Source organism: Argiope bruennichi, chromosome 3, assembly GCF_947563725.1.
Source record: "Argiope bruennichi chromosome 3, qqArgBrue1.1, whole genome shotgun sequence".
Taxonomy (NCBI): Eukaryota; Metazoa; Arthropoda; class Arachnida; order Araneae; family Araneidae; genus Argiope; species Argiope bruennichi.
Genome location: NC_079153.1, coordinates 22,541,612 through 22,555,186, shown reverse-complemented (window position 1 = coordinate 22,555,186; position 13,575 = coordinate 22,541,612). Strand labels below are relative to the sequence as shown.

The following is a 13,575-nucleotide window of genomic DNA, read 5'->3' as shown; positions in this document are numbered from 1 at the left end:
CGAATTGTATTGCTTTATAAAGCTCAATAAAATATTTCAGATTGAATCGGGAATTAAGATTAAATACTTAAATTAGACGAAATTATAACAAATAACTATAAGACAGCATTTAAAACATCAATGCATACAGTCTATGCTTTCTTTGCGAAATCGAAAAATATCGGTGTTTTTTTGTTATGTTTATGCATTCAATTACTTCATCATGAAATAAAACTATGATATAGTCTAATATGTATCATGATTTTAGGCCCTATCTGACCTTTAAAAATGAGTCTGCGAGAAAATCAACGCTTACTGCAATTTTGGAAATCAAGATCTCGAACCATCATACTGTTAACGATATAAACAAATAATCAATTTGAAGAAAATCAACAATCTAATTTATGCTGTTAAGCATTTTTACTTTCTCGTATACGTAGTATAGAAAAAGTATGGTCATCGCCGAAAAATTCGAAACCAAAATTCTGATATAAATATCCTTAAAATGTGGAACTGATTGCGAATACATGAAAGAAAGTCATCTAATTAGATCACAAATATTACGTTGTTACGACTAAACAATCGACATTTGAGAGATACGACGAGTGATAGCTCTCCTTACGACTCAAATGGTAACCATGTCTGAAATTTTGTTTTTTAATTTCAATTTTATTTTAAAATAATTTTGCAGATAATGCACTTCTCTTAAAATACTTATTCGCAAAAACTTTAATACCACAGATAATTTATTGTATTTTAATAAACCCAATTACATTTTAAAATCAAGCCATACATATTTTGAATCATTTTTTTCAAAGACGCAAAAATTTGTTCGAGATAAGAATCGCATTCGAAACTAGCTATTTCCCAGTGGAATCAAGTTCTCAACTCAACATTATTCGAAGTATCTTAGCAAAAAAATCAGTGGTTATGCAATATCCATACATTTCCCAAATGGGATTTCGCAATTTCCCAACACACAGATGGGAGGGGGGATGAAAAACTCGCTCAACAGGGAGAACGAACCACTATTTCTGATAGCCGGGCAGGCATGAGGAAAGCAAGCACCCTTCTTTCGCGCGCAGATCGAATTCTCTGATTGATAACCGTTCCATCGAGAAACGAAATCGCTGGTAGGGTGTACCCATCTATCAGCCCCAAAACTCTCTCGCAATGGCAGAAATCGAAACTGGCAGTAAAATGTGTGAACTTCTACGCCTCGCTGCAGAACATCGAGGGATGGATTCGAAAATAGAATGGCGTCAAAGGAATTCTAAAAATGATTGTAACAAGATCTAGCATCCCAGCTGAAAATTTTATGATTTGAATCTCACTTCAGATTACTATCAAATTCAGATGATAATGCCAAAAAAAGGACCTTAGAATTTTGACTAACCTTCAAGTTCAACATCTGTCTCAATATGGAAATAACCATTCTGGGAATTATAAATGTCCGCTAATCAGGCAATCAATAAGATAACTTAAAAACGCAAAGAATTAGATTAAATTTCATACGTGGTCACTTGTACCTAAATTGCAGATTTTTATCAAATTCTGGAAGAAACTCTTATGTTGGAAATTTCACCTGCTTGATCACATTCGATTGTTTTTGAACACGATTATTTGAAAAAAAAAAAAAGCATCAAGAAAGAAATTTTTTTTGACAGAGATCTTTTTTTATTAGATTTGTAAATCTATATTACAATTCGGTATAAAATAGAGGAAATAGTTGATCTTTGTTGGCCTATCAATTTGTGCATATGCGACTGAAAGACGTAACAAGTATATATATATGGTAGTAGCCACATTTTGATCGCAATGTGGGTAAAGGATGAGAGGCAAATGTATACAGTGCTTCGACGATATTAAACTGTGTTAAATTACAAAAAAAAAAAAAAAAAAAAAAAAAAAAAAATCCAAGAGATAAACTTCCGCTGATTTTGTAAATGCAGTAAATTTTTAAAGAATACAGGGCATACACCTATTATTGACTAATTACATCTAGGCATCTCATTAATAACAACTAAAAATTAAAAAAAAGTAATACATACAGTAGAACCAGCAATAAAATTATCTTAATAATATCTTCAAAATACAGATAACAGTTACAATCCTTCATTCCTTCCCTATCCTTGCGAAATCAACGAATAAATATTTAAAACTATGAAACAGAATAAACACAGAAACTCGGACAAGATTTAATCTTTTCAAAATCAAATTTACGAAAGAAAATGAATTAGCTTTGAACGAGAAACTTGACTTAAGAGTCGAAACCAGGCAACATAAAATCACTTTAACCCTATTAACAAGTGGCACCGTAATAAGATTCTGGCCAACAGCAGCTCAAACCGTATAAACGATGGGGTAGGCTGTCCTAAATTTATAATAATAAAGTTGTGTTAGCTTTTACTATTTATTCAGCTGACTCCATGAGCTGAAAGGCAAACAGCAGATGAATTCATTATAATATAATGACGCAGAGTAATTACATTATAAGGCATTTAGTAAATTATAAGTTAAAAGTGGTGGAAAGTTATAAATAATTGCCTCCACCATAATGATGTTTCTGTCACAAATAATTTAATTAAATCATCTTTCATCTAATGAAAATAAACTGAAAATTTGCAAGAGGAATGTAAATTAGCCATCAATATCTATATAAACTTGTATATAAATAAAAGTAACTAAACTGCTTTTTCCATAGCCAATATCCTTTAATATGACAATGTCCAAATCAGTAAATAAACATTAAAGCCTTTATCAAAGAAATATAAGCTAGAAAATATTTTGAACTGTTGCCAATTAAAGAATTGATTATTTCTTTTTTCAACGTCGCAACGTTTTGCCTCATCAAAATGTTCTTTCCCATTCCGCATGCGCAACATATGTATATATCGAAAAACACCCTAAAGACCGCTAATGAGTTATTGATTTCTATTTTTGCGTTTCTTTGCGACACGACAGAATCAATGCGAAATAAAGTTGGGGGCCATCAGGGATCTTTTACCTCCCTTTCACGGTCCGATTGGATAAGACACCTCAATTTTTAGATGGATCGCTAAACGTAAGTTATTTCCAAAATATATATAAACATGTTTAAGTAATTGCGTGGCCGAATAGGAAAAAAACTTTTGATATTTTAAAAACTTCAATTTCTTTCATCAAGGGACACATAATTCGTGTACAAGAAGCGACGATAAAACAGACAAACCGTTTACATCACGATACAAGTGCAAAAAAGACAAAGGCGTTTCATTTCAGTGATTTTATTATGAAGGCATACTATGATAGGGATTTTTTTGAAATGTGTGGTCTTAGGCAAGGGAAATTTAAGTACCTTTAAAAGAATGTTGCAAGCATTAAGGATTTTTACCCCTTCACTCGGAGCGTATATATATATTTTATTCCTTCACTCGGAATATATATTCCACTTTTATTTATTTAATTAATTTCACAGGCGCCTCTATAAAACTGCTAAAATCAGCAGGTTCTCAGGGTTCGAGTGAAGAGATCAAAATCCTTATTTGCAACATTCTTTTAACGATACCTAAATTTCCCTATCCTAAATCGACACGTGTCAAAGAAATTCCTATCAAAATCTCATTGTAAAATCAATTAGGAAAACATTTTGTTGGGAATTTCTGAATAGTTCCTAACGAACATTATGTAAAAATTTGTAAAAAGGAATAAATGGACTTTCAGCAAAATTGATCGCAAAATCATGATTGGAAGAGTAAATTATATTTTTAATTAATTTTTACATTAGATTAGTTTTTTTTTTCTAAATAAGTATTTAAATAACCAACTACCCAATATATATTTTGGAAACTGGAATATTTATAACGAATGAAATAGCAACTAAAAGATTTCAGAACTTTATTATCAGTAGAAAAGTTCCGAAGAGAATCCCTAAAAAACTGTTTTTCCTATATCGAATATGACTAAAGAAACAAACTTTATCGTGGTAACTCTTAGCAAATCAGAAAGAAAAAAAATGATTGAAACTGAAAGAATTTTATAGGTAAATACATAATGAATTAATTAAATTGGATAAATTAAATACTATGAGAAAGTAAAGCATATTTATGTTGGTATTGTTTTTTCCCCTCAGTCTCTCTCAATATAATCAATTTAATTTTTCATTAAGGTTACTAATATTTAAACAAATCTACAGCAATCTATGTATACAAAGGAGAGAAAAAAATCTTAAAATCTGCAGAATTTGTAATAATTATTATGAATAATTTTTAACTTTATTCCCACATTTTCATGAATTTATTATGCATCTACATTCTGCATGCATTGATCGTTCTGGGGAATCCTGATACAAATACACTAAAGATCGTCAAAACACTTTTCGGGAATGAAAGAAAAAAAAAAAAACCTTCGACAAAAATGAACTAAATAATTATGTTATATGACATGAAATTTTCTGAAAAATAACAATTTAACATACTTAGCGCTATTCACATCAGAAGAAAAAAATCGCAAATCATACAGCATTCTGAAACGAAACCGAAAATTTGCTATAATTTTCCAAACCAAGTTTTGATTCCAACTAAATAAGACGGATTACTATGAATAATTACTTTTAACTAATACCTAGGGGATGCTCTCAGATTCGAAATAAATTACTTCAAATTATCAACATTTTAACATCTAGTATTCCTTTAAAAAACTTCCAGAATTTTGAAATAAGTAAATATAAAATGTTATTGAATTTGTAAAGCTTCCGGTCTTTGATCAGAAAAATCATGCGATTTTCTCCAGATTACTCCGATGAATATAAAATAAATAAATAAATAATTTAAAAGCTAATTAATAAAAATTCATTCAAAAATAAATAAACTAAATTTCGCATCCGTTTTCTGCAAATCTTGCAACACTTTTAGAAGTACTTTTGAGACCCATTAAATGAATTCGAAATTGAATTTAAAAGAAGCTCATCCAAAAATCATTAAAAATGAAAAAGAACAATACGGCAATGTGAGTGAAAATAATGGAAAAACTTTCGAAAATGTTCGAGTACTTTTGGAAACGATTGTAAAAAGAAAAAACAGCATGAATTCAAGTAATAGTCACCAAGCTAAATGGAGTTATTCAACTATCAAATTTAGCATAATGTGAATTTAATGAAATTTTACGCTCTTCGGATAAGACAGAGCCATTCAAAAATTAAAATGGCATATCTTTTATTAGATTTTGGACGAAAACCACGAGATCGATGGGAAATGGTGAACAGAAGACCCTAAATTGAAACTACCCGACCGCAAAACATCCCTTTCGAAAAAGAGAAGTTCCCATTTTCGAATTTAATTTCGTTTAGCAGAGACAGGAAACACACAGGCAGATCCTCCAAATGGAAGAAAAAATAGAAGTCATTATAGACAGGCAGGGGCAGCACAGCTGTCGCGCGAAAGGGAGGACGCCTGAACGCGCGCGGATCACGTGCTGCCAGAACTTCCGCACATCCAACCATAGAGGATGGAAAAAAGAAAGAAGCAGGAAAAAAAAAAAAAAAAAAAAAATGAAATTTAAGGTTGTCTATTTGCTGGCGTCTGTCGCTTCTTTATGTCTTAAATCGATAGAAAACGCCATCTGATCAAACTATTTGACTTTTTGAACCTCGTCAACCAGAAGGGCTTCCTTTTATATGTAACTTCATGATGCCTGCCTATCAATCTTTTGAATCGTTTCTTTTTCCTTATAATACAACAAACTATAGTGTTTTTGTTGCAAAAACTTATGTCCTAAAAATACCAATAGCATTTATATCTCATTTTTTTTCTTCTAAAAACAACAATCTGCATCAACTCTGTACAATATAAAAACTTTCACATATAAATTGGAACATCAAACCTGTCTAAGCCTTAGAATTTTTCATACAGTATTCATCTGTTATCAATGACACTGCGACAGGAGTTTTTATTGATGACCTTAGAATTCAGTTTCTTTTAACTTTCTAAGTCTAACTTTGAGCGGAAAAAGTACAGTCCTCACAATATACTGGTGCCAACATTTTAAAAATTGACTATAGCTCATGTGAAATCCCATCAGCGCATTTAAATGTTTGTTCAGTGGTGACGGAATGGTTGGCTGTACATAAGAAAGTGCATTTAAATGTGTTTGATAATTTGGCTACAGGACAGAGAAAAAAAGGTAAATAATTTATGTTCAATGATATAATATGAAATGAATCTTCTATTTTATTATTAAATAATATGATATTAACTCTATTGAACAGTGTCAATTTGAAACCAGGGAAGATAACAAGAGAGGTTGTAAAATAGTCCTCACACTTTAAATAAGTGATAATATACCTATTTGTATATTTCAAGTAATTCCAAACACAAATACCAAACCAAGAGAATTTTTGATGTTCTTAAAAAATACCAAACACATTGTTGTGTGCTGTGTTTGTATTCCGTTCAATAATCAATATATGCTTAGTTATTCTTCATATTGTTAATTTTAAATATTAAAATATTAATATCAAAATATTTTTAATTAGTTATCAATTTCATCATTTTAGACATCATCATTTCCTTAAGTTTTACAGTGGGTACAGTTTATAGTAGTTCACATAGAAGACCTGTTTTGAATTTATACGAGGATTATTTTATGGCAGATCTCGTATTTTCGAATAATGACCATGAGGACAGCTGAGCTGACACACCCTTTCTTGACTTTTGTCTCACATAAGCGAGAGGACGTTTACCTAGCTCGAATTTAATATACAACAGGTCCTTATATACGGAGAATTATACGTGAAATCAGGTCTCGAAAACCTTATTTTTTGGTTCCAAAGCTGAGACTGTAGCGAAATAGTCACAAGAAAAGCATCCATTTAATAAGTGGTTCTAACAGGATTTCAGGACACGACATAATAATCCTTAAAAAAGGATTTTCTGATAAGTAATTTTTTGAGAAACAAGGTATGTATATCGACTTAAAATGAAAAACGAACAACAATAAACTTCTTAGTTTCCTTTGATGGATGGTTTTCTCTAATTAGTCTCCTAGCACAAAACGGCATCAAATAGCTGAATTGTAGGTCATAAAAAAACTGGCATCTCCTGACAAACTTCCAGTCACTTAGAAATAGATTATTCTTTAAACAAAAGTGATTAGGGAGTCTACTTAGCTTTAAAGCATCCCAAAAGAATTAGACTCGCATAAAGAATAAATAAAAAAGAAAGCTTACATTTATAAGTTGCTACTAATTACCCAAATCAATTGTTACTTATGGTTTTATAAGTTAGAGAAGATTTTAAAACTCACATAATCAATTCTGGATTAAAAGTTCATCAAAGTTTAACTCTTTCAGCAAAAATGAACAAAATTTTCTCTCATTTACCCTCTTTTAAAGGCCACCATTTGCCTTCTTTAAAAGTATTAGGTTTTAATGATAAAATTCTTATTCAATTCTCTATGCCCCGACTTAGGTTTGCGATAAAATATTTCAAAAGAGCCTCGAAAATGTTTTACCCAACTAAAACGACGTAAAAAAGAAGAGGAGGAGGGATCATCAAAAAACATCTTTCGACATCAATAAGTTCTTTCTGCAACAGGAAATCTATTGAACATAATACAGCAAGGGACTAACAGAAAATCATCAAATGTTTATCTAAATATTTGATGTAGTCTGAAAAGGTTAAACTGAGTGGCGTAGAGACAAGGTACAAGAAGTATAGATGTCCTGCCGTCGGTTTTAGGAGGCTCCAAGTTAACAAAGAGTCAGTGCATTAACGTCATCTATAATAGAAATTTATTTCGGGAAAGACGAAAAAATAATACCATGTCTAGTCGCCGTTTGCTGTTGAAAAATCATTTATAACATAACGCCTAGGGACAGAAAATATCATATTGTGTCCCAGACAATAAATATTCTCACTTCACCACAGGTTGAATCGAAATAATTGTCCACTAATAACATAAATTTTACATTTGCCGATGTTTCATTAAAAGTAAATGCATATTAAATAGTTAATGGCTTCCCTCTAAATAGGATTTCAAATTAAACTTATTTGCATTCAAATCGGATATTCTGGGAGTCAATTCTAGAATTAAATGATCAAAAGATCTAAACCCAGACATTCTTTGTGAAACTTTTGTAGCAACGGATATTAGAAAATATATAAAACTATATAAGAAAAAAAAATTAAGCATTTCCAAATATAATCGGCATACAACAAAAATTACTCACATAAAAGAGATATAATATTTAAAAATCAATCGATTTATTAGCCGAAAATTAAAAGCAAAATGTTTTTATTCAATAAAAATTCATAAATTGCCACCGTAATTCAAGTTACATATTCCAGAAAATATATAAATAAGAAACATTTCACGAGAAACCATAAATATGAATAACTTTTAAATGCATTCTTCAAAAATATAGCTGACAATGACGGAAGTTTTATCCTTTGAGCTACGACAGAAAGTAACATAGAAATCCGGAATATTAAATTTAAACTAATAATTAACCAAATTGGTTTTTCAAAACATTCTCTACATTAATATCATTCTTCGATTAATCTTTCGATAGATATAACTTTCATTAAATGGAAGCACCAGTTAATTTTCGAAAAATTAAACTCACAATTTCAAACAAAAAAATTTAATAATTAAAAATAGAAAGCAAATAAACACAATTGATAAATGAAGCATTATGATTCCGGAGAAATGATTAAATTGTAAAATACAGACATAACCGTTAAAAATAGCACTGGGAAATCAATTAGATGATATTAATAGAAAAGGGTATTTAAAAAAATGGATAATTGAATCAACATAACCCAATTAAAAAAAAAAGTTTCCCGAAAATATTCTTAACATTACAAGTGAAGCTAATAATCATTTTATTAATCATTAAAAATAACGTATGAATCTCATACATCCAGTTCGCGATTTAATTAAAATTTAGGTAAGATGAATGAATACATTTCTATAAGTGTGTATGTGCAAGTGTGCACCACGCGGATACAATTGCGGATTTCCGACAAAGCAGCTGTCTAGGACTGCTTAGTCAGCTGCAGGTCGATTAAAAAAATATTAACCCAGCAGCCAAAAGAAATTTTGTGAATTATAAACATTCTATGAAATATAAAATATAAGAAGTACAAAGTGTTTTCTTTGAAATATTATAATAATTATTAAAGAAATTAAAAGATAGTTAATTACTCATTGATAATGTGCATGAATATTAATTATTCATTTAACTTTTTTTACATTACATTGTAACAGAACCAGTAAAATAATAATTTTTAATATTATATTTGTTTGAAATTCATAATTTCTTTATCATTTATCGTAATAATTAAATACCATTATTTTAAGAAATATAATAATTAAATAATATTTATATTAATTTTTCAAAAATTTCATTAACTTCATTCATTTCCTCCAAGATATATATATTAAAAATAAACAAAAACATATTTTCACAAAGTAAAATTAAATTTTGATATTAAGTCATAATAATAACAAAATTACACTAAATGAATCAATTACATATTGTTTAAGTTAATAAAATTTTTTACTGTGAAATTAAATTTACCAGTTATTAAAGGAGGAGCTTCATAATTCATAATGTACAAAGCTGCAAAATGATTAAATCTACTATTGTGTAAGTCAAGTTAGCATTTACCGGTATACTGTTTTAACATTATACCACAAATTACTGTAGAAAAAAAATTTGTAGGGAAATTCTAATTTTAAACAAAAGTCTAATAAAGAGGATGATGGTCACTTCAACATTATATTTATAATAAATGCAACAGGAATAATTTTACAAAACTAATTTTTTATCAATTTATTTTATTCATTTATTTTTAATTATCTTAAAAAGAGACTATAAGGAGTACTGAACTAAAATAATAACAAATACCTTTAAAAATAATAATAATAAATAACTTTTAATAATAAAATAATAATCATAAATAACTTTTAATAATAAAATAATAAGTCATTTTTAATAATAATGTCTTTTCAAAGTTGCAACACAAGTTATCATTACAGAGTTTAAACTGAAAAGTTATACAAAAAAAAAAAAAAAATGTACCAGAAATATTGGGATTTGAAGAACTAAAGAGAAAAATTACTTTTTATTACAAGAGTCTAATCAACATCTTCACATATTCAAATAGACAATTTAAAATGAGGGACAAAAAGAACTGAATAATGGCAATCATATGAATATATACTGCATTGTTTGCTATCAGAATATCTCTAGATATTCTGATAGCAAACAAGAAATCAAGAATATTGCTAATTCACTTTTTAAAATTTGTTTATTTTCTCAAGAAATACCAAAAATTTCATTAATAGTATTGATATATACTATTTTAAAATTTCTTATAATTTATTCACATATATATAAACACTTCAGAATCAATCTTGATATTCTTTAATTTACAATACTAATTATTTGTTAGGCCATTTCTATTAATCTATGAAGAAATATAAAAAAATCAAATCATAATCCGAGGTAATAAATGCGACTCTTTGTTAATTATAAATAAAGGCATTTCTTTAAAAACTAATGACTTAATCAATGGAAGCATAAAAAATAGTTTTTATGTGCTAGTCATTTCTTTTCACTAAACATAATGAAACAAAAAAAATCACAGAGAAAAAAAATGTCCGAGTCCATTACTGAAAGACGAGAAAATTATTTCTGAGAGGGAAAAGGTAGGAATAGTAATTTACCTAATGAGATACTTTTTGTTCTTTAATGTGTGCATTATTTTTATGATAAAAGTTCTTTTCATTAACCAAATTAAATCATCAGATTCCTAACGAAACTATGTATTTATTACACATAAAATTGGTTTCTTAACAGAATATAAAACATAATAATTAATCTATTTACATATAATTTTTACTAAATCTTAATGGCCTTAAAAAGTTTATTATTTTTATATTAAACATTTCATTTAAGAGAATTCACAACTTTAGAACACAAATAAAATAGTAAAATTTTACAACTAATTTATCTCGGAGAAAAAATGCATAAAAATTATGGCATTTACTATAGCGACATTTCAGGAATGATCCAGACATGTTTTAATTTATTAACAAAATTAACATGTACTTACAAAATGTCCAGAATTTGCTTAAAAGAGTGAATATTATATTTAATAAGCTATGATTAGATGGACGAAAGCTTCAATAACATTTATTTTAAGAGCTTTTCAGTGTACAGATAACTAAACTACACTATCCATCAAAGAAACAATATATGAAGGACATTTGCATATTTTAAACAGTAGATACAACCTAATGACAGGAAATGGAACACAGCCAAATAATGTAGTAATTCCTACGATGCCCCTTAATGTATGAATGGACGAAACTTAATTATATGAAGGAAAGAAAGTTTTATTATATAATTATCCATATATCCCACAATACTAAATTAAATAAAAATACAATAGTATAAACAGAAATTATGATGATTTATAAAACAACTGAAAAAACTAGTTCAAAATATTCAGTGCTCTTAAAAATGTTTTCATGGCATTATTATTTTTCGAAAGAAATTTGATGATTAACTCAATAGTCTATCTCTAAAGTAACATTTTGATTTCAGAAAAATCAAAGCTAAAAATTAAGAAAACAGAACCATTTGCAGATGTACAATATTTCAATTACAATAACAATAAAGAATCTTGTATTAAATTTTTTCTGAAGACAAAACTAATTTTTAATTTAGCAATAATTTTGCTCTTCATAAGCTAACTCCTTTTGTTTAACAATAAATTAAAACTACTAAAATATTCATTGTATTTTCAGAAGCAAAAAAATTAAAACATATATCATAATTTGAACAACATGAATTATTAGTTTAAAATGATATAATTACCTGTATTTTTCTTTCTCTCTGAAAGAAAATTCGGATATTTTTAATAAAAAAATATTATAATGCAAATCTAAAAAGAACATTAATTCTGCTTGAACATATCTAATTAAAATTTTTAATTTTAGCGTAAATTATGTTCTAAAAGCAAGACAAAAATTCTGAGATTCTACGTTTTCTAAAACAATAAAATCAATATAGTAATAAATTGGAAAATGATAGTTCTCGCAATAATTAACTAGAAATTCTAACACAAAACTAACAAATAGAATACATACTAACTTTTAACGAAAGTGGAGATTGAAATTGAATAAAATCTCCATAAAAAATATTTATGAAATTAAATATTTACATATTACTTTGAGTAAAAACCTGTCATCAAACATGCCATAGCGATTCGGCTTTTAATTTAAATGAAAATAAAAAAGAATTTAGTAATTTTATTTACAAAAATTATTATATTTTGCACAATAATATTCAATCGCAAACGATTTATACAAATTACTATATCAGACTGCGTGCGACATGATCTTTCGAAACTTTAAAAAAAAAAACAGAATCGTTTTGACCGGTAAAAAATAACATCGGTGCACTAGTGTCAAAAAACAGAGCATAAAACGAAACTAAAATCTTTAATATTGGATTTTAAAAAATAACCGGCAAATTGTTTTTAGTTTAGTTTTCAACGTACTTGGAAAGAAAATTGCTCGAGAATTTAATTCTAAATAATAAAAAGAATATATAAATATATATTAAAACAAGAAAAACGAACAATCATATACAAAATTCCATGATTTTTTAAGAATGTATAATAAACATATTACAGTTTAGAATAACGTGTACTCGAAGGAATATGCTATTGTTTCAAATATGTATTTTACAGAATCGCGAACGATACCCTACGTACATTAATACGGGATGAATTCTGCATTTAACTGTCGTAAATTACACCGCTTCCATCTGCTATATTACTACATCCCTTCATATATTTACTATCTGCGAGGAGGGGTTATTGTGCTCTCAAGTAATCGGTTATTGGTCGAGAGGAAGTTCAAGATAGAGCGTTCTTACCTTGAGAGAACAGTACTTTTAATCCGTACACAAATCCAAAAGGCATAAGTTATCTAACAACACACACAAGACAACAATTCTCCATATACACACACCCAACCCAAAAAAGTGAAGCCAGCGCCAGAGCGTTTACGATTCGCAGGGTTGCCGGAAAGGAAGGATGCCAGAAGAGACCATTTATGAAGGTAAATAAGATTCTCGGCGTTATTCTGAATTTTACAAAAAGTTGAGCTCGTTAAAAAGTAATATTATGTCTAATAGAATTATATCATTATAGTAATATGTAAAGCTATTTAAGAAAATTTTGAGTTTTTTATATTCGTCAAAAAGGAATTCATTATATTGATTGAAGTTTTGTAGTGACTAATTAGTTTGCTTTGAGTCTTTGAATGTAAACGATACGTATAGATTGTGTTTTTTTGAAAGAGAACAAAATCAATAAAGGTTATGAAAATTTTGAATCAATAAAAATATAATGAAAACTAAATTGAAAATATACAAATTCTTCAAGTCAATAGCAATACTTTACACTCTCGAAGAAAAAATAATCGATGATATGTAGGCAAAGTAAAATTAGTTTTTGCAAAAATGTATGATTACAAAATTTTATAGAACTTGTTTTATTTTATTGTGTTACTTTAAATCCACAATTATTATTTATTAAA

At 28.2% G+C, this 13,575-nt stretch overlaps 1 protein-coding gene across 2 annotated transcripts in view; it reads right to left on the bottom strand.

The window, feature by feature from the left end:
• Positions 1 to 13,020, bottom strand: part of LOC129962634 (neuroglian-like) — a 129,507-nt gene extending 116,487 nt beyond the window's left edge. Inside the window, exons 1-2 of one of the 2 annotated variants that reach the window (XM_056076495.1) lie at positions 12,911 to 13,010; positions 11,846 to 11,863 (exon numbers count right to left, since the gene is read on the bottom strand). The gene's annotated coding sequence lies outside the window, so the exon portion shown is untranslated. Of the gene's footprint in view, positions 1 to 11,845; positions 11,864 to 12,910 lie in introns of both variants that reach the window. The other variant, XM_056076494.1, reaches the window with a different exon arrangement.
• Between the last annotated feature and the right edge of the window lie 555 nt (positions 13,021 to 13,575).